General features: G+C 43.7%; 2 long non-coding RNA genes and 1 pseudogene across 3 annotated transcripts in view; 1 reads left to right on the forward strand and 2 right to left on the reverse strand.

The window, feature by feature from the left end:
• The window catches only part of LOC143647810 (uncharacterized), a 135111-nt gene extending 127008 nt beyond the window's left edge, over positions 1–8103 (reverse strand). For both annotated transcript variants that reach the window (XR_013158195.1, XR_013158196.1), the window contains exon 1: positions 7922–8103. This is a non-coding gene — a long non-coding RNA (uncharacterized LOC143647810). The remainder of the gene's footprint in view (positions 1–7921) is intronic.
• A 3940-nt stretch (positions 8104–12043) lies between these two features.
• Positions 12044–14970, forward strand: LOC143647811 (uncharacterized). Its single transcript, XR_013158197.1, has 3 exons — positions 12044–12218; positions 12583–12895; positions 14274–14970. It is a non-coding gene; the product is annotated as an uncharacterized LOC143647811 (long non-coding RNA).
• Positions 14971–19138: 4168 nt separating this feature from the next.
• LOC143647812 (large ribosomal subunit protein uL11 pseudogene) lies at positions 19139–20156 on the reverse strand (annotated as a pseudogene).
• Between the last annotated feature and the right edge of the window lie 2205 nt (positions 20157–22361).

Genomic DNA, 22361 nt, shown 5'->3' on the forward strand with positions numbered 1-22361 from the left:
AGAGAGAAATGAGATTAAAAGTTTCTGCATTTGAGAGATTTCAAACAGAATCGAGACATTATCCTGGAGGTTATTCTTATGCTTTATATAGATATCCCTTTTTAGTTTACAGTGCATTGGAGTAGCTGGAGGGAAGTGCCTGAACCTGTTGAACTGTGTTCCAGTAGCCTTGATTCTTACATTTTGATTGAATGTACATTTGATTCTGTACATTTTACAATGTACACACTTTCACAATGTGACCGTGTGATTGTGAAAACCTTGTCCAAAGTATGTACAGATGAGTAAAAAAATAAGGATAAAAATAAATAAATAATAGGGTGAATAAAGGGTAAAAAAGATGGGTGTATTGAAATGCTAGTGGTCAATGAGAGGGAGGGTTAAAGAGTATGGATGTATGAATTTTTTCTTTTTTCTTTTTATTTCTTTTTCTGGAGTGATACAAATGTTCTAAAAATGATCATAGTGATGAATACATAACTATGTGATGATATTGTGAGCCACTTATTATATATACCATATATGGACTGTATATATGTGAAGATTTCTCAATAAAAATATTTTTTAATGGGCAAAAGACTTGAAAAGATATTTCTCCAAAGAAGATATACAAATGGCCAACAAATAACTAAAAATATGCTCAATTCAACATCATTAGCCATTGGAAATGCAAAGTAAAACCACAGTGGGATACCATTTAATACCCCAGAAGGGCTATTATTTACAAAATCAAAAATAGCAAGTGTTTGGGAGAATGCAGAAAACAAAAAATGCTCATGCATTGTTGGAGAGCATATAAAATGGTGCAGCTACTTTGCAAAACACTGTGGTGGTTCCTCAGAAAGCTAAGTATAGAATTAACATATGACCCAAGAATGTACCCCAAAGTATTAAAAGCAGGAACTCCAACAGATATTTACACACTAGTGTTCCTAGTGGCATTATACACAATCACCAAACTGTGAATAATTTGTGAGTAAATAATTTGTGAGAGAGTATGTCACCTCTCACCAGTTCTATTCAACACATTACTGGAGGTCCTAGCCAGTTCAACTAGGTGACTATAAATATTGGAAAGAATGAAGTAAAACTTACTTTTTTCTCAAGTAACATGAATATGTAATTAGAAAAATCCTAAGGGACCTACAAAGATCTAGTAAAGCTAATTAGGGAATTTAGATGGAAGAACTCAAGTGTCTGTCAACAGATGAATGGATAAACAAAATGTGGTATATACTTTTTACAATGGAATATTATTTGGCCATAAAAAGGAATGAAATTCTGATGCATGCTACAATATGAGAGAACTTTGAAGACATCATGTTGAGTGAAATAAGCAAGATAATAAAGGACAAAGATTGCAAAGATTTCACTGATATGAAATAATTAGAATAAACAAATCACACAATCAGAAACTATATCACAGGTTACTAGGGTAGGGATGTGGATGGCGAGTTAATATTTCTGTCTTTGGTGAGGAAAAGGTACTTGTAATGGATGGTGATGATGGGAGCACGGCATTGTGAATGCAATTAACACCACTGAGCTTTATACTTGAATGTGATTAAAAGGGGAAATTTGAGGTTGTGTATGTTACTAGAAAAAAATTTTTTTAAATCATAAAACGGTCAACACAAACCATGAACCCCAGTGTAAACTATGGACAATAGCTAACAGTATAATTATAATAATATAGCTTCATCAATTTCAACACAGTTACCACATTAAATTCACCAATAGGGAAAATTATGGGTGTTTCATGGAGGAAGTGTTGGGAGCTGAATTATGTTCCCCACAAAAGGTAAGTTCAGATAAGTCCAGGGGTTGTTCAGAGTTAGAATTCTCACCTGCCATGAGGGAGACCCAGTTTCGATTCCTGGTCCATGCACTTCCCAAACAAAAAAACAAGCAAACAAACAAAACCAAACAAGAAAAATTCAACAAATGCTGCTGCAATAACAGGATACTCACATGGAAACAGAATGAAATGTGACCCCCGCCATACAGCATACAGAATTTTTAAAAAAAGGTAAGTCCAGGTCCCAACCCCTGCTGTGAACTAATTTGTAAATAGGACCTTTGAAGATGGTATTATTTAAGGTGTGCCCAAACCTTAACAATAAGGCTGGAGTCCTTATAAGCAAAGGAAATCGCACAGAGAGAGATGTCACATTAGCCACTAGAAGCCGGAAGTCTATGAAACCTGGAAGAGAAAGGAGAAGATGCCACCACATGCATTGCCATGTGACAGAAAAGCCAAGGAACTCAAAAGATTGCTGAACAGCCCAAAGCTACTGACCCTGGCAGAAAGCTTCTAGCCTATGAAACTGTGAGCCAATAAATTCCTGTCCTTAAGCCAACCTATTGTATGGTGTTTGTTTTAGCAGCCAGGAAACTAAAACAGGAGGTATATGGGAAGTCCGTATTTTCAGCATGACTTTTCTGTAAACATACAGCTTCTCTAAGAATAACAAAAAAAAGCAATCAATTTTATTCACGACATTAACAGAATCACAGAGAAATGCCATATGATCATTTCAAAAATGAAGAAAAGGAACTTGAAAGGAATACATACCCATTCGGATTTTTAAAATCTCTCGGCGAACTAGGAATAAAGAGGCTGATAAAGGACAACTGTGAGAAATCTACAGCTAACAACACACCTAACAGCGGCCTACTGAACACTTTCTAAGATCTGGAACAAGGCAAGTATGTCATCTCTCACCGCTCCATCCCACACAGTACTAGAGGAGGTCCTGGCCAGTGTAATAAGGTGGAAAAACTAGCACCAAGACTGGACAGAAAGAAGTAAAGCTTTTTTTTTCAAACAACGTGACTACGTAATTAGAAAAATCCTGGGAGACCTAGAAAGATACAGTCGAGCTAATTAGGGAATTTAGCAACATAGCAATTGCAATGTCAAATATCGATTATATTTTATAGACTAACAAACAATTAGAAAATACAATTTTCAAAATACCATTTACAATGGCATCAAAATACACAAAACATTTAGGAATAAATTTGACAAATGATGTGCAAGATCTCTACATTTAAAATTACACGATTTTGTTGAGAAAAATAGAAAACAAATAAATAGAAATATAAACTGTGTTCATGCATTAAATACTCCATATTGTCAAGATACCAGTTCTTCCTCTCCTCAAATTCATCCACAGATTCAAAACATACTAATCAAAACGCCAACAAGCTTTTTTTTGTAGAAATTGGCAGGGTGAGTCCAAAATATATATGAAATTGCAAAGGAACTAGAGTGATCAAAAATTTTTTTTAAAAAAAGAGCAATATTAAGGGCCACACTATCTGATTTCAAGGCTTATTAAAATCCACAATAATTAAGTTAATGTGGTATTGGCATATAGACAAACAAAAAATAGTGTCAGAAACACAGCCACATGTACATAGTCAATCAACCAGGGCATCAGAGCAATTCAATAGGGAAAAGAAAGTCTTCATTGTATGAAGCTAGAACCACTGGGTAAAGGTGGGGAAGAAATCAACTTCAACCCTTACCTCAAACACACACACACACACACAAAAGAGCTGCTAAAAGAAACCAAAGAATATCTTCATATCCTTGGGTAAGGCAAGGATTTCTTAGATGAGACACAGAAAGCACTAACCAACAAAGAAAACTTTGAAATGTCGGACTTCATCAAAATAACAAATCTTTTGCTTATCAAATACACACCATTAAGAAAATGAAAACCATAGACAAGGAGAAAATATTTGTAATACCTATATAGTAGAAAGAACTTTTATGTGGAATATATAAAGAATACCTACCAATTAATAATAATGCACACCAACCAAAATGTGCAAAAGAACTTAAACAGAAACTTCAGGAAAGACACGCAAATAGCTGATAAGCACAGGGAAAGATGTTCAGCACCCTTAGTCAGAAGAGAAATGAAAATTAAAACCAGGAGATTATCACTTCACACCCATTAGAATAGTTAATATTAAAAAGACCAATAACACCAAATTTTGGGAAAGATGCAAAACTACTGGAATGCTCATATATTGCAGTTGAAAGTTGTGCCAGTGTGAATCAATTATGCGCCCCAGAAGAGCCATGTTTTAATCCTGACCCAATCTTGTGGGGTCGGCCATTTCTTTTAATCCTGATTGAATACTGTGGGGACATAACTTTTGATTAGATTATCTCCATGGGAGATGTGTCATGCCCAATTGTGGGTGTAACCTTTTGATTAGGTGGAGATGGGACTCCATCCATTTCAGGTGGTTCCTTTAAAAGAGAAGTCCTTTTTCAAAGCAGAGTCCTTTAAAAGAGGAAATATTTCGGAGAGAGCTTAGAGTTGACAGAGCAGAGCTGACCCAGCAGAGCTGACACAGATGCCGACACTTGGAGAACAGAGACACAGATGTTGGAGATGCTTGGAGCCCAGCAGCTGTTGCCATGAGATGTTAAGCAAGCCAGAGCCTGGAGAGAGCCAAGGGAAGCCAAGAGATGAAAGCCAGCCCAGGAGAAGTAAAGTGAGGAAGCCCCACAGGAACAGAGGCTGAAAGCAATGGAGCCTAGTAGCAATGGACCAGCTTGCCTGTCCCAGCTGACAGAGGTGTTCCAGATGTATTGGCTTTTCTTGAATTTAGATTTTCCTGGATGCCTTAATTTGGACATTTTCATAGGCTTAGAACTATAAACTTGTAACTTCTTATATTCCCTTTTTAAAAGCTGTTCCATTTCTAGTATATCACGTTCTGGCACCTTGCAAACAATACAGAAGTATAAGATGGCACGACTACTTTAGAAAACCATCAGTTTCTTATAAAGTTAAAGATGTCCTGCCCTATAACTCAGCAATTCCACTCTTAGGCAATGACTCAAGAAAAAGAAAAATTATGCTCACAAAAAGTCTTAAATAAGAATATTTATGGCAGCTTTGTTCATAAAAGACAAAACTGAAAAGAAAATGCTCATCAACGTAAGAAAGAATACATTGTAGTATAGTCAGGCAATGGAATCCTACTTATGAATAAAAGAATGAACACTCCATATCACGCACAAATTTCAAAAATACCATTTTGAGTGAAAGATGCCAGACACAAAAGAGTTCATACCATGAATACCATTTGTATGAAGCTCAACAACAGACAAAAAATAATCTATAGCAATAAAAATCAAAACAGTGGTCGCCTCCAGGTTGATGATTGACCGGATGGGGCACGGGACTTCTGAAGCGATACAAATACCGCACACCTTGATGGGGGGGTGAGTTACCTGGTTGCGATACACCCAATTGTACACTTAAGATCTGTGCGTGTCACTGCATGTAAAGTTTATCTCAGATTTAAAAAAAAAAATGAATGAATGAATGAAGAGAAGAGAATGAGAATGAGAAGGTAGACAAAAAACAAAATTACATTATCCTTCACTTGCCAGAGTGCGCACACACACACACACACACACACACACACACACACACACACAGACAACATAAATTTTCATTGTGAGCTGGGCCAGTCCTGCACAGAGCACATAGCCTGGCAAACTTTAAATTCATTCCAGTAGATACCCCAAATCTCAGTATCAGCCCGATCTTTCCTCTATTCATTTTGTTCTCTCCTGGGCTTTACTACCAAAACATGCACACTTGTTTGGAAAGAGAGAGAACAGAAACACTTACTCTGAATTTCACACTTTCCTAATCCGGGACAAATTGTACATTGTTGCCATGTTCAGATTTCATTTCCTGTCATGCTTCTCTTCTGAGAAGGAAACTAGAAAGGAAATGACTCTCAACTCCACCCTAGCCTCCCAAGTCTGGCCACCTCATTTGAATCTAGAGTTTGATTGATAGCAGAAAAAAAAATTTTTGTTTCAAGAATAAAAAATAGTTCTTATTTTTATCATAAGACAGCTCTTTAACGGACCTGAAACCACCTTCCCATTAAGGCTGGCCAAGTGATGTTCTCCACAGTCTCACCTCCCTTCATTACTAAAAGTCTACTGGTCACATTAAAAGTAAGCACATGGAAATGAATTTCCCCCTCTTCACATCTCTGTTCTTGGTTTCCATGGAAGAGGGCTAATTACCTTTTTAATAGCCCTAATTGATGGGCTTACAGATCATATCTTTCAGTTCCCACTTGTGTGTGAGTGAAGGGTGGGGGTGAGGCTGCCCTCGTTTTCTCTTGACCCCTCAGCTCCAGCTCTTCCTTATTGGAAAGAGGTTTGCTGGCTCTTGTGAAAGGACCCTGCCTTGTGCTCCTCTATTTGCAAGACTACCTGCAGCCATTGTGGGCTGACCAGGAAGCCTTGCTTTGTCTTGGCCAATTGACACAGCTGCACACTTGGTAAATAGACTCAGATGTTGAGCTTTTGTCTGAAGGATCTTTTCAGATTAATGCAGAGAGAATTAGTTCTAAAACTTAAGCTGGAGCCAGGATGAGTAGAATGGAATCGCGAGCCATTGAATTCACATCCACAAAATGAAACCAACTGTCTTACAAGGATGTTTACCCCCTGTTCCCTTTGGAAGTAACATGGAGGGGAGAGGTTTCACTCTGGCCAGCCTCAGAGTCTTTACTCAGGCCATTGTGAGGAGATCTGGCCAAAGATTACACAGGCTCCAGCTTCATTCTCCAAGGAGAGGTGGCCCTGCCGTTGTTAAGTAGATGCAATTACTGCAAAATATTTACTACAATTGATTCGGGTTTTCTTATGCCCAGATCCCAGGAGGCTGTGATAAATGGTGTAAGAGGGTTCATGGCTTACTGCAAAGACCATGTTACCACACTGGCAGACAGAGCAAGATGTGGACTCAGTGCCGATTAGCATCTCAGAGTCCTTCCTTCCTCGTCATTCATACCAGGCATCTGGGACAAAAGGATCAGCCTTAACTCCTAATTAGATGGTCAGTGCCTTAAGGGTGGTGGCCATCCATGGAATCCTGTGCCTGCCATTTCACTTAGCATGGGCTGGAATTTTAGTCCCAATTCTGTGATACAAACTGTAGGACTTGATACCACTCGGAGACTAACATATTTATTTCCCTCAAGCCATAGGTTGGAGATAACTGACCCTCTTTGCTAAAAGTATTATGTATGAAGTTGTGGAAAGAAATTTGGCTTTGATGGGGTCAGATCTGAATTTGGATCCTGCTTCTGTCACTTACTAGCCTTGCCATCTTAGGCAAATCATTGCTCTCAGCGAGACTCTCCTTATCATGACAGTTGAGATAGGTTCCCCCAACAAATTAGCTCTTCTTCTCCAACTCTCTACTTTTCAATCTTTTTTTTTTTTTTTTTTTTTTTTTGCATGGGCAGACACTGGGAATCAGACCCAGGTCTCTGGCATGGCAGGTGACCCAATCATTTTTTAAGGCTCAAAAGAGAAAGCAAATAGAAAAGCACCTAATGAGTTTTAAGGGGTGTGTGTGTGTGCGTGTGTGTGTGTGTGTGTGTGTGTGTGTGTGTGTGTGTGTGTGCATGTATGTTTATGGAGCAATGTTCCTAATTATAGTAAGCACACAAAAAATACTAAAGAATAAGGGGTGCAAGGGTAGTGCAGTGTTAGAATTCTCGCCTGCTATGTGGGAGGCCCGGGTTTGATTTCCAGCCCATGCACTTCCCAACAAACAAACAAACAAAAATTCAACAAACGGTGCTGCAGTAATGGAATACTCACATGGAAAAATAATGAAATGCGACCCCGCCATACAGCATACAAAAAAAAAAGAAGAATGGCACTGTAGGTGCCACCCCCAACACTACTAACCCAGTCAAACCCCTCCTTTTCCTCTTCCATCTCCTGTCTGGCTGCGACGCCATCCATCCATCACAAACACACTAACCTAAAAAAGAACTGCTGATACAGCAGGAGGGGTGAATCAAAAAGATGGTAGAGCACCCATCTCCGAGGAAAACAAATACCAACCTTCCAAAAGGGTGACAATTTTATAAATGAAATGCGCGCAGGGTGGTGTGTAGCATATTTCCAAAAGGAAGATATCCAAGGGCAGCTGCCTGCTCCTCGCTCCAGGCAATGAGATTTGGAGAAAATGCTGGTTCCTCTTTTGCTTTATGGAACACTAACTCATCTGGATTCCCCCTCCCATGTTCTCCCATGAAGCATGTGGTACTGAAGACACCCAGGCCAGCCCTGCCACCGGCTCTCTGTGGGTTTATGGCCCCCAATAGTGCAAAGATAAGAGGTTGGACTCTGTGAAACTAAGGGCCCTTCCCATGCCAAGTATCCAGGACTCTGATCCTTCTGCTACTTCCTGAAGGAAGGCTCTGAGGGCCAAAAGTGTGGGTTTTGAAACAGCTCCAATAATCAGGAAAAACGCTGACAGGATGGGACTGCGTTGTGGAAATCTAGACCAACCCACAGGTCGGGTCGGACCTCAAATTTTGACCAGCCTGCCGCATGCCACTTAGACTCTAAGAAACTTAACACTGGAAATGGGACAGGGGGAGGCCTGTGCTTTGGGAGATAATAAGAGAGATTGTGGCTGACTGAGTTTTAAGTTCCAACATATACCCCCTAGCTATACTCTGGTGCCACTATCCATTGTGACTTAGAAAGACACAGAGAAGAGAAACTTCTCACTGTGATGGTAGGACTCCAAGGGGGAAGAACACAGGAGTGGGACTCAGAAGAAATGCATTCCTTGGGCAAATGACCAAACCTCTCTGAGCCTCAGCTTCCTTCTCTTTCAAATGGGGATGGAATTCCTTCCTTCTTAACCTGCAATGGGTCAGGCCGTACAGTTAGATCATGAGCGGTTGGGGATGCTGCATTTCTTGCATGACCCACAAATCCCTCAATATAGAGGGAAGGATCGAGGCCCGTGTCATGTGGACAGGCCCATCCATCCAGGTGGATACTGAGCACAGATGACCTTGGAGATGTTGGGATGTCCCAGCATGTTTACCTTGCGAGTGTCAGCACACAGAACTGTGATGCTACATGTTCAGAGAGAAGAAGGAAGACAACATGAAATGATATTTTAGAATGCCAAGGCAGAGTAGAGTGCATTCAAACAGAAGACAAGAACGTCTAGGTGTTAAAAAGGATGAATGATCTGAGTATGTTTTAAGAAATACAAAGGGAGACTTACCAATAGCATGTGTCATCTACCTTGCTTTTATCATAGGGGTTAAAAAAAATTAAAAAAGCAATTAAGGAGCACCAGGCTGGGAGTCAGGAGGCCCTGGTACTAATTCTGATTCTTCCTCTCTTGGGGGCCTCGTGGTAGGTTAAATTATGTTCCTCAGCAAACACGCAGCTATGAACCTAGTCGGGGTCCCTGTAGGTGTGAACCCACTGGAAATAGGATATCTTCGAGATGTTATTTGTAGGTAGGATGTGGCCAGGTGAAGTGGGGTAGACCTTAACCCAGATGACAGGAGGCCTCATAAAGAGAAGGCCACAGGCAGAAGTAGGAAGTCAGAGGGAAGCTGGAAGAGAAAGGAGAGATGCCACTATGTGATGGGAAGCAGAGACAAAAGCCAAGAAACCCCAAGGATGGCCAGCATCCCACACTACAATACTATACTTTCTGGGGAAATGCAATACTTGATACTACCTTGATTTTGAATGTATCCTATCTTCCAAGCCAGGAGCCAATAAATTCCTGTGGTTAAAACCCATTTGTACTACTTGTGATAGCAGCTGAGACAGACTGAGACAGCCTCGATCTCTTCATCTTTAAGGAGAAGGGTGGGAGCAAAGGACTTCTAAGGACCCATCAGTCACCAATAGGCTGAATCACCCTAGAAATCAACTTAGTGTTTATCACCTGCATCCCAGACTTTTAAGCTTGATTTGGGAGAAAAAAGGAAAAGATTCTGGATCAGAAGCCATGAAGAGCTACTTTTGTTTTTGAGGGTGTTGGCCTTAAAGCTAATTTCCTAAATCTTACCCAGTGGGCCAGGTCCCAGACTCCTGCTTGGCTCCATCTGCCTAGGGTGGACAAAGGAGGCATTGGTAGGAGACTGGGACTGAGAACTCGGTGAGGCTGGATTTGTGTCTCCTAAATCCATGGGAAAACTCAGTGGGGCTGAGATTTGACCTGAGTTTTAAGAAATGAGCAGCAATTGTCCCAAAGGCAATGGGGGCAACCAGTTCATGCAAAATCAACAGTCCCCACAATTCATGGTGTGCTTGCACATCACACTCTGTAGTGGACTCCGGAGGCCACAAATAGACCCCAAAGTGGGTGATGGTTTAAACCCCATAGCCATTTATTTCATGCTCATAGGCAGGAGTGGAACAGCTGTCCTCCACCATTATTTAAATTTTTAAGTTGACTGAAGCTCTGCCATTTTTAACATTTGGCTTCAGGTGTGGCCCAGAGCATCTTCTCCACTCCAGTCAGCCAGGAAGGGCGAAGGCCCACTTCGCTCCCCACTCCTACCTCTCCCTCCCCCAAATTCCAGTGACTGGAACTTAATCGCATGATCATTTCCAACAGCAAGGACAGAGGTGGGAAATATGGCCTAGATGCGTGCCCAGGAAATGTGTGAGGACACGGGTTCTACAGAGCTGCCAGCTACCTCTGCCACAGTCTGCCCTTTCTGGATGGATGGGAAAGAAAACCAGCCAGAGGCCCAGGAAAGGTGAGCAACCGAGGAAGGGAGTTCCTGGCACCTGGGAGCAGCACTCAGGGCAGCCAGACAGGTTGACTCAAGTCCATTATTTTTTTTTTTCTTTTGCAAACCAGTTTTGATCTGATAAACTGAAGACCTCTGGAGCCCCACAGTGAAGGGGGCTCCATACTTCTCCCTTTTCGTTTGTGCCTTTTTACATGCAAGCCAGCAGGTCTCCCAGGGCTAAGCTCGGAAAGCGCCTCCCTGGCTTTCTTTCCCTAGCCCTGCCCTCAGCCCTGGGCCTCTCCTCCTGCCCTGTTTTCAGTCCCATTCCCCGGGCAAACCCTAAAGGGGCCAGGCCTGTCGCCTGGCCTGATGCCTCCGCTCAGCGCCCCGCCTGTCGGCCAAACTTTGGCCGTGAGCTACCGGGGGGGGAGCTGATTCAGGAGCTCGGCCCTGCCATGGAGCCACAGCCCAGCCCTGTGGCTTTGATGAGATTTCATCATCCTGCTTGGGTTGCTTGGCCGGGTGCCTCAGAGAGCTGCATTCACCAGGCTATCTGCATTCACCCCAGGCTATCTGCATTCACCAGGGAGAGGCACCTCCCCTCTGATTAGAGGGGACCCTGAGGTGAGGAGGGGAGGCTTGGGGCTCCCCAGGCTCTCCAGAAGGAGAACCGATCCCACGCCAAAGCCTTCTCCCTTCACCCAGCTTTCCCAAAGAGCAGAGACAAGATAAAGGGCGGAGAGAATTAACACTGAGCAAGTTGTTAATGATTTTATTGCATGTTAAATAAAATGTCTCAAATAAAACTACAGGAGACCTTCTTTAACCGTACCGGGCTGTAAATATGTATTAACTCAATTACTATCAGCAATTAAGGCCTAGTTTGGGAACAGTGGCCCGAGACAAAAAAAAAGACATCATCATCCTGGGAAATGAATCCAGAATAAAAGGAATTTATTCCACCTTAGCTAATGAGCAGCTGTATAGGGATGGAAATGAAGGTCTTTGGCTGAGAATTGCTTTTGACGGTTCGTACAAGGAGAGGAGAAAAGGTTCGCCTTTACGTAAAGCTCTCAGAAGCACATTAGGGACAATTGTTACAATGCAAATGAGGGAGACCGTTGTGTTTGGGTGGTTTCTGGGTTTAGTAAAAGGAGTAACATTTCAATTAGTGGGGAAGGAATGAGAACCTGCCTCAAAGAGCTTAATTGGCAACTTGGCTTTCCCATGGGGTTTTGAAGTAGCATCAGAGATGGAAGGTTTGCAGAGACGGGGCGGGGGCGGGGGGCGGGATAGAGCGAGTCACTATCGGGCCCTCAACTGTCGGTGTAAGAGGGCAAATGGGGGTGCGCAGAAGGCAAACCCCATAATGCTATGCAAATCACAGCCCTGCGCCGGCGCCACCCCCGTCTCCCGGGTCCCGCAGCCTTTCCCCCGCCACTTCACGCCGTCACCCCTCTCAGGGCGTCACAACCCGTCCCTTTCTAAAGCAGCCCGTCTCCATGAAACCGCTGCATTAAGGACGGCAGCCCTCACCTCACCAGTGTGGAATTCCTTTTTCCATCTCAAGAGTCCCTTTTACTGGGGCTCTAAGTCCAGCCCGGCAAACTGGGGAATTCAAACTCCTAATTGCAGTGAGTTATGGGGGGGAGGGGGGGTGCGGCGGCGAGACCCGGGGGGAGGGGGGGTGTAGCTGGATATTACATTTAAAAATGTGTGTTTTCTGCTGTGCGTGTGTTCAGGCCCTCAAGGATGTGATGGCTGAAGAGTCAGGGATGACCTTACTTTGAAGCAAGGGTTTTAAGTAACTTTTCGAGTCCTTTCAGATTTTACAAGCTGCCAAAGGCATCCGGGTGGTCATTTTCTCAGTGTTTCTCCTCTGTGCTATTGCTTTCGCACGAAGTCTGTGGCGGTGTAGCTCAGGCTGCAGAGTCACCCAAACCTTCACACATCTTGCCCGATTTGAGGGTGTTTTTGTTTTTATTCCTCTCAATACAGGCATCCACTCTGTATGAGTATGTATGCATATGTGGCGAACTCTTTTCTTTGGTAACGGGAAGGAACTCTCCAAAGGAAATGTTACAGATAATATGCCAAGATATTTGCTTGAAATGAAGTTTGGAAGAAAATTCAGCTCACCCTGTGTTTTAGTTGAAAGGCAACAATCTGACCCGGGGTTTGGAGAACTGTCCAAACCAAGCCCTCCTCAGCGGTGTGCCGGTCTCTCTGAGCTTGAAAAAATAACAGAATGAAGAACTCCCAAGTGACTCCATGACTTCCGCTGTCGGTTCTCTTGGTTTTGACTATCCACGTAAGCATCTGTGAATGTGGATGGGATTTAGTTGGAGGTCTTACGATTGGACTTTGGACTGGAGGGTGTACAAACCCTCATTGAAACATGAGGTCCCAAAGATGCTGGACCCAGAGTCATGAGTTCTCCCTCTATCCTCCCCTGTCCCGTGGGTGGCTTCTCCTGGAATGCTGGCTCATATCTCTGGAGCCTGTGGTTTGGGAACCACCATTAGCCAATGACAACAGGGCTGGGAGAGTTTAGTGTGGGTCTAAAATGGGAACTGGACCCACCCTCTGAGTAATGCTCATCCCTTAGCAGGTCTCCTGGTGGCCTGCTACTTAATGAGCCCTTCCCTCCATCCTGCCCTGGTTTCCTGTGTAGAAAACCCTCACTCCTCCTACACCTCCCCCTTTGCTGCTTCCTAGGAGTTGTGACTTATGGAAAACATGGCTTCTGTTTTGCATCCTGCATGTTCCTGCATCCTGGGAAAGTTGGGCCACCAAGTAGCCGCTGTGGCATGTCTAATCCCCATGCAGCTGTGAGGAGTGAGCCCCAGGGACTTAGCACAGCAACATCCACTCCTGATTACTGCTGTGAGTGGACAGGAATAACCTATGACTCAAGTCAGTCCTGAGATGGCTATTGACAGATGTCATGGCATGGCACAGAATTGGTTTTAAGTGTTGCAAAGGGCCTTAATGATGACAACTAATATCTGGAGGCCCAGAAAGGTGATGCAGCCTACTCAGGTACCTGCAGGGAATGAAGGGCAGAGCTGAGACCTCCACCCAGACTGGGGGACCAAGACCAGTGCCCTTCCTTCTAGTTACCCTGCGTTCCAGCTTTTACTTTCCAGGGAGTTTTGCTTTGGGTGTGGAAATTAGTTTGTAAAGCCCTGAAAAGGAAAAGAGCCCAGAGAAGTTGGCTGAGAGGCTAAAAGAACTCAGCGAGCATTTGCCATTGATCTCCCTACAATGGATGACCAAGACGTTATGACAGACCCCTGCCTTACCCAAGAGGCACTTGAAGTGCTTTCTCCTTGTATCTCCAAATCCCTCTACTAAAATCAAAGCTGCTCTAGGGTGATTTGGTTACTGCTTAGGAGAAAATTCTTGTCCTAGACCACTATTTTCAAAATGTATTTTTTGCTGTCCAAAATATTCCCACCTCCCGTATCACACAATCTGTTAAGGGCAAAAAGATAGGAGCTACAACCCCATTTTTAAAAAGAGGAAATGGGCTTAGAGAGACCAGTAACTTGCCCAAAGTCACTTTCCTCACAGGTAGCCCAGAAAGACCTAGAATCCAAGTCTTACAACACTTCCTAACATTCTAGCCACCAGCAGGAAACAACCTGGCTTAGAAAACAACCTCATTATTTACTCCTCACCTTTAGGGGACTATGACATCATCGTTCCTTTGAAATGTGACTGTTTGGACAGACGTTCGCATGCACTCATCAACACCTCCCCCCTCTCTTCCACCTAACTCAAGCAGGCACTGAAGAATATTCTGAGTCTTCAGGGTCCTCCATCCCAAACCCCCAGATTCCCTGGCAGCTAACGAGACTGCCGTCCTCACGCCGGGCTTGTCCTCCCCACCCGGGGTCCTGTACTGTGGGACTGGCCCTCCCAGAGCCTGGCGCCCAGCGGGCCCCAAGCCACGGTGTGGGATGGACCACAGCACTTTTCCACCTCCTACTTTAAAGAAACAGGACATGAGAGACTTCCTCAGTCAATCCCGGATTACAGAGAGGAGATAACATCTCTTCATCAATTCTGCTGCTTGGAAGTTTCTTCTGGAACATGTGGGGGGAGGTGGGGAGGAGATAAAGATGGAAAAGATGAGCTAAACCGGGATGTTCACTCCCCAGATGGAGTCCTGCCAGTAGAGCAGATAACGGAAAATATTCCAAAGAAGAGACACACAGCAAGCAAACCCCCAAATGAGAAAGGAAGACTCGCTTCCCCATCAATTTCACCAAAAACAAAAATGGAAAAGTCGTGAGATGTGTGAGATACGAGCTGCTTGTCTCTGACATGGGAGGCATGTATACCATTGAACTCACCCTTGAGATCTCTTGATAGTGAAAAAGACCTTTTTTTTTTAAGAGAAAAAGAGATGATTTTCCCTTGAACAATTCTATCTTTGTGTCCACCAAGCACACATAGACTTTTCTGTAGAATAATACATGAAGATCTTTAATTGCAACTTTGGGAGGTGTGTGTGTGTGTGTGTGTGTGTGTGTGTGTGTGTAGCCATGCTGTGTGTAGAATATTGTATCTTGGTTCAAACCCTCCCCCAACTCTCATGTGAAAACAGCAGTGGCCCCAAAACTGGTGTCCCTGCCCCAGGACTTGACTCTGACCTCCACCTTGCTATCTAAAATGCAGATCTGACCACTTCCTCCTTTGGTTGAAAACTGCCCAGGTCTTCCCACCGCCCACAAGATAAAACCCATCCCATAGATATAACGTCTTTGCCTCCCTCTCCAATCTCGAGGCTCATCATTTCCTGCCTCCTAGTTTATGTTCCAACAGGGCACGGTTGGTTATAGTTTCCTGCCCACACCATGTTCTTTCTCACCTCTGTGAGTCTACTCACACCTAAACCTCTGCCAGGAATCCCACCTGCCCCTCGCTTCCATCCTATCATTTCTGGGATTTAGTCTCTGGTGTCACCTCCTCCGGTCTGCCTTCCCTAACCTAGTCCACATCCTACTTGCCTCTTTGTTCCCCCACAATGTCCTGGGCAGACTCTATCTAGCACTTACCATCTTCTGTTATTATGTCTGTGTCTGCAACTACATATATATTCAACTTTAACGGAAGAGCATCAAGAAAGCAGCCCATTAACTATGCAACCTGTTGAAATTTTACTAATTTTAACCAGCAACCAGATCAAGCAGTGCCACTCTACTTTTGAGGTCAAGGTTGAGTTTTGTTCTTCTTTATAACCTCAGCCCAAGCACAGTGGCTGGTATGCAGCCAGTAAATAGTTGTTGAACAAATCAATAGATGGCTACTTCTTGGTCTCTTTTCCTCTGTTTGGCCCACCTATCTGTTCCACCAATTCCTACTTTATCTGGGGTGCCCAGTAGGGTAACTCATAATCCTTGCCCAGGCTTTGAGACCCTGAGCTCTGAGTGATGAGGGTTGCAAAGAAATGCTGGTAGTTGGAGTAAAGAGATGGGGAGAAGCTCGGCTGCTTGAGTACCAAACATGATTATGTAGCCTAGTAAGATCCAGGGCCTAGCTTTAAGAGAAAATAAAAATCTTTTCTCTTCATAAATTTGAAGCTATAATCTCAGCTGCCAAAGCAAGCTGCAGTAAGTTCAACAGTTAAGAAAAAATTAACAGGGAATAGGGTGTTAAGGCTTAGATTGTACAGAGTTTCTATTTGAGGTGATGGAGAAGTTTTGATCAGGGATGGTGGTGATACTACCACACGATTGTGAACATAATTAAAGCAACAAGACGTACATTTGAATTTGCCTAGAGGGGAAATTTTAGGTTATATATATGTTGCCAGAATAAAATTTAAAAAAAAACAATATAGGGCTGTATAACACAGTGAATCCTAATGTACCATAGACTGTCACTAATAGTACAATTATAATATTATTCTTTCATCAATTGTAAAAAAAAAAAATGTGCCACACTAATGCAAGGCGTTAATAATTGGGGTGTTATTATGGGAACCCTGTAGTTTCTGCATGATTTTTCTATAAGCCTACAACTTCTCTAATTTAAAAAAGTGCAAAAAAAAAAAAAAAAGGAACAAATTAAGTCACTAGAAAATAGCATATTTGAGCTTTTTTTGCATTAGATCTAAGAAAAAGGAATAAATGGTATTAATTTCTTCTGCTCTTGATTTCTGGTGTCAAGCATCAGTATCTGGAGCCACACCTGAGGAGCCAAGAATCTATTCTCCCTCCACCCAGGTCAGCCATCGTAGGGGTGTAACACAGAGTGGGTACTCCCTAAGCACTAATCTCCCCATGCACCCACTACTCTCAAAGTCCACAACAGGCAATTGTACCCACGGCATTTACCGACTACTTACTGTATGCCAGGCACAGTGCTGAGCAACCGCTTACATACATTGCTGCATTTATTACTCACAGCAACTTGCTCAGGTGGGTGATGCTATCCCCATTTTACAGATGAGAAAACTGAGTGACTGAAGCTGGGATAACCTTTATGCTATGCTCTTCCTCTCCTGTGTCCCTACGACTAACGAGAAGAGAAGGAAGTTGCTGTGTATCTACAGAAGTGATTTTCAACTAGGGGTGATTTTGCCTCCTAAGGGATATCTGGCAATGTCTGGAGAAATCTGGGGTTGTCACAACTCGGGGTGTGTGCTATGGACATGCAGCCAGGGGTGCTGCTGACCACCCACCTGACAGACAATGCATAAGACAGCAGCACCCAACAATGAATGGCCCCACCCAGAATGTCAGTAGTGCTGAGGTTGAGAACACCTGCTCTAGAGGGTTCCTCAACATGAATCTACAAGCCTGGGCACACCAGCCTGCCTGGATGGGGCCCCACTTAGTCCTGGGGAGCAGGGTAAGGGCAGGTCCATCTGGAGACTTGCTCCAGACTCTCGGTCTCTTTGCGGGGAACCCAAGGGCAGTGGTACCCAGGGCTGAAGCCAAAATTCTTGCTGTGGATTTCTCATGCAGAGTTGGAGCTCCACATTTATATTCACCCAAGACCTCATTCTGAAAATAATACTTCAGGAAGTTCATAGAGCACAAGGATTTAAACATTGAAGTCATCCTTTCCTTCCCATGGGCAGCATAAGGGGACAGGCAAGACAGAAGAGCACTTCTAGGTGAGAAATCAGTTTCCAACCCAAAGTTTCTTCAGCAAAAAGCTGTCTTGAATGAGTGCTCCTTGCAGAGGGGCATGTCATTTGAAGACCTACCAAACACCTATAGGTGACCCCAAGGAAGGTACATTCTGAGATTTTTCAGACCAATGACCAAGCCAAGGCGCCTGGACAGTGTGCCCCAGCCTCGGGGCCCATTCTCTGGCTTGAGGACAGACACAAAGCCACCCTGTTCCCGAGCCCAGACCTCTAATGAGCCTCGGCCCCCCACCTTCCCAGCATCCCCTGTTTACATTCTGTTCACAAGCTCCACATAAATCCCTGGGCTCCTGATCTGCACTTAATCCTGTTTCTATATATCCTTGAGATCAATCCATGTTAATAATAGTCATTCTGCGAGTACGAACTGTGTTTGCAGAATTCTGGGCCCCTTTGGTCTGGTGCCAACGAGAGAAAATATGGAAAGGGAAATCCAAACATTTACAAACATTCCAGAATTTTGGTTCAAGCTGCCCCAGTGTAAATAGGAGAGAGCCCAAGAGACACTAGTTTTCCTGGGACTTGCTTATTTTGTCCCAAATAAAGATTGGCTTTAAAAAAAAAAAAAATCCAAGTCCCAAGTCCCCATTTCTCCTTTGCTTCTTGGGAACTAAGAGGATCTTTTTCATGTCGTTTGCTTCAACGCTATTATATTTCTTCTGGGCTTTGAAACCGAGCCCCTCTCTTTGATGGATATTAGTAAAATGTGCTTTGGTGTCTCCCTAATGAACTTTCACTTGGAAAATAGCCCAAACAAGGAAGATGCTAGCAGTGTAATGATATTTTGTTTAAAGCAAAGAGAGACTCTCTCTTCTGGTTTCCCTCTCTTCGGTTCACCCCAGAGGAATAATCAGCCAAGAATCACAGATGGGATCATTTACAGTTTGACTTTCAAGCTCCCCAGCCCTTTCAGATTGTGTTTACTGGGTCAAAGGCTTCAGACCAGCCAGGGTGGGCCTCCTGATGGCCCCATCTTGTAGGCTCTCAGATACTCTGATTGGGATTAAACCAGTATTGATCTGTCAGAAAGTGATTGATGGAGAGGCTCCTTTGTGATGCTAGTAGTAAACTTGAGAGGATGGAAGGGTTCAGATGTGGAGGCAATATTCTTTAGGAGACCCTTCAGCCCTGTGTCTGCAGGGGCCTAGGACGGCAGTCTTGCAGTGATTACTAGCTAAACAAAAGGAAAGCCTACCCAAAATGGAAGACAGCTTGGCGCCACAGTAAAAACCTCTTTTAGTGGTGGTGTTTTTTTTTTTCTTCAACCATTGAAAATCTCCTCTGGGGAACAGTTTTCTAAAATCTAATCAACATTAATTTTCAAAATAAAAGAAAGCATAAAGAACATAAGTGAGTAATAAAACTCAAAGACACTAGATGGGCCAATGTTAATTTCTTGTTTTCCAACAATGGGTATTTCTTTAGGGTGTGATTGGCTGTCATAATTAATATTTTTGTGAACAAAATTATATGAGACTGGACAAATTACCAAAGAATAAATAAAGTGGCCAGGAGCACCTAATTCTCCAAACGGCCCAGGCAAAAAAAGAAGTGGATCGGACCTCAAGAAACCACATCTTCTCCTTGCTTCATCAATCGCTGATTATGGAGGCTTGGACAAAATGGGGACAGTTATCCAGGTGCTGTCGTTTGCGAGGTTGCCCTGAGGATGAACAAGTCCGTGTGGGTGACAGCACTATGGGATCCGTGATACGTGACTGATGACCATCTCTTGCCCTGGTGGGGTGGACTTTAGAAGCAGGGATATAAATATATCCCCCTTGGTCCATGTCACCCACAGGTCATCATTTATAATTGCCAGGAGTTCAGGATTTCTGACCCCACGCATTTATTTTTTTATTTGCTTGGTTGTTTTTCTTTGGCTGTTAAATGATCTTTCATTGAAATATTTTCCTTTGAAGTTCTTAACTATCTGGACATTCCACTGCACCACTGTTGATGTCATCCATGAGGTCATGAGGGTGGTGGCCATCCACACTGCAGTCCCCAGGAGCTCCTAATGGTTCCAGAGAGTTCTCTGGCTAAAGAGCAGTGCTGCATCTATTGGGCAATGTTGACAATTTCATCAGAAGTGGTATTTCCACTGTGCTTAATGTTCTTCTGCCTCCTCCTGTCTGAGTGGTTCTCTAAGGCCTTTGATGATCAGGGCAGAGGCAGAAGGTACCACCCCACTCTGGGCCTGTCTGTTCTGAATGGTCAGTTTCACCATAATCCTTAGATCTTTCCAGGCACCAGTTGCCTTGGCAATGCCGTTGCCAAAGCTTTTTGGAGACAGACCAAGGCTGCAGGTCTTGGGAGCCAGGACAGACGTGGCACCGACGTCCTCACTGGTGCAGTGCAGGTACACGACTTTGATTTCGTTGGGGTGTAACTCGGGCAGCATGTCAGGCGGCTGGTGTCAGATGGCCCCAGATGCAGGTAACTAAAGAAAGCTGACCCTCCTCTGAGCCAAGAAAAGACCCCTACGCTTTTGCTCCCATTGTTTATTCAGCCTGGAATGTCCACCTCCCATTTCTCCTGTATTTCTAAAATCCACTCCTCCCCCGAGGCTCACTTCAAGTGTCATCTCCTTTACAAGTCTCCCCGATTCTCTCACCCCCAATAAAAACAGCTAAACATTTTTTTTTAATCAGAAAAACAAAGCCATGCTCACTTGGAACTCTAACAGCACTTCTCTTACACCTTTCAGCAGTCTGCCTTCATTCAGGTATTTTGGTACACATCAAACCTCCCCGGCTACTCCAGAAGCTGCTCGGATGCAGAGACCATGTGAACTGTATTTTACAGCAGAGCCAAATAGGGTTCCTCATGCCAGTGGACGCTCACTACTTGCAGAAGAAATGAAAACTATTGTAGTCACATTCTTTATCAAAATTGTATTTAAAAGCAACCACAGGCAGTCCTCATTTTGCATAGTATCATGTTTACTGAAACTCGCACACATCAGAAGCGTGCCCTCACTTTGTAGCTGCCACAGGACTGCCATGTGAAATGAGGACACTATTCCAAGATGCACATGTTTTAGTGTACACAGTACTGTGCAACTAAGGAATGCCTGTATACCAAACAATAAATATGTAAAAAACCAAAATAAAAATACCAGCAAGTATTGTGCATTGAGGGCAGCCAGTCACATATATTAAACATAATGCGCATATGCCAACCCAGAAATCAGAACCTGGCAGAAAACAGCAATGCGTGTCCATTCTTAGGGTGAAAGGGGCTTTAGCAAATGAGTGACACTGTTTTTCCCATTTCAGATCCAGGACAGTGGCTATTTGTGGAAACCATTTCTGAGTAGAAGAGGGAAGCTGAAATACATAGCTTAGATGCTGAAAGGTGGTCATTTCTAGAATATTTTCACAGCTTCCAGGGACAATTCAACAGAACATTTATAATCTGGATGGTCCCAGAAATGCCTGTATATCATCTACATTCAAATAAACATCAGCCTCCCTGATGCCCTACTGCCTCCTGCAGTGAATACTTTGACTGGCATAGAGATACCCACAAAATAATACAATTTAAGCCTTTAAAGAACCCTGGACTGCAGAGAAAATCAATTTCAAAAGCTAAACATGCTGAGTTCATGTGCCCTGCAAAAGAAAGGGACACAGAAGTGATGGGAGATGGTGACAAACGCAAGTATAGCAACTTTAAAGGGAGTTGGGCTGCCTGACAATGTTGGAGCATGAGCCAGAGGTTAGAACAGCAGATCCAGGGTGAAGATGTTTTGATTGTGCTTTTGGTACAACTGCTGAGCTCCAGGAGACATCAGGAAAGCCACTTCTCTGGGCCTTGGTTCCTAGCACTTTCATGAAGAGTCAAAATGACAGCTGGCATTGAGTCACATTCAGAGCCCGCTAAAGGCAGGGCAGAATGGAACGAATGTGGTTTTGGAACATGCAAAGAAGGTCGATTTTCCAACTGGGCAGGTTAATTAACCTCTCCGAGACTCTCAGTCTCGTGGACAAGCAAAAAGAGCCATGAGGGGCAGGGCGGTCAGGAGCTCCGGGTGATGTCCCAGAGCCCCCATCCTACACTGGCAGCCTTGAGCAAACGACATCCACTCTCCTTATTTCTATTTCTTCACCAATAAAATGAGAATAATAAGTCCTTGCCATTTCCAGGATTGATGTATGGATTAAATGAGGATGTGAATTAAAATACTGCATAAAGTTCCAAACCAATATAAGGGATCCTTTGCAACACCGTCAATGGCTATTTGAAAACTAATCTAGTTCCCTAGCTTCAGAGCAGAAACAAGCAAGTAGACAACTGTGAATGACACATAAGAGCCTTAATTTACCTCCCTGCTCACATAGTTGCTGTAATACTCATTCTGAACACTTCCTGGAACTCCAGAATGACGCTCTCTCCCTTTAATACGTTTTATACTTTTGGGTATTTTTAAAGAGCTTTGCCACTGATTTAGCAGCTTCTCCTGAAATCTCTTTGGGGAGCCACTTTGGGGTTGTTGCTTCTGGAACCACTATAAACAAGAGGACTGTCTGGTCCCAAGAAGGAGGGCGGCAACGAGCCACGAAGGATTACAACCCCACAACACACTTTCCAAGGGCCTGCGCTG

Source organism: Tamandua tetradactyla, chromosome 10 (genome assembly GCF_023851605.1).
Source record: "Tamandua tetradactyla isolate mTamTet1 chromosome 10, mTamTet1.pri, whole genome shotgun sequence".
Classification (NCBI taxonomy): domain Eukaryota; kingdom Metazoa; phylum Chordata; class Mammalia; order Pilosa; family Myrmecophagidae; genus Tamandua; species Tamandua tetradactyla.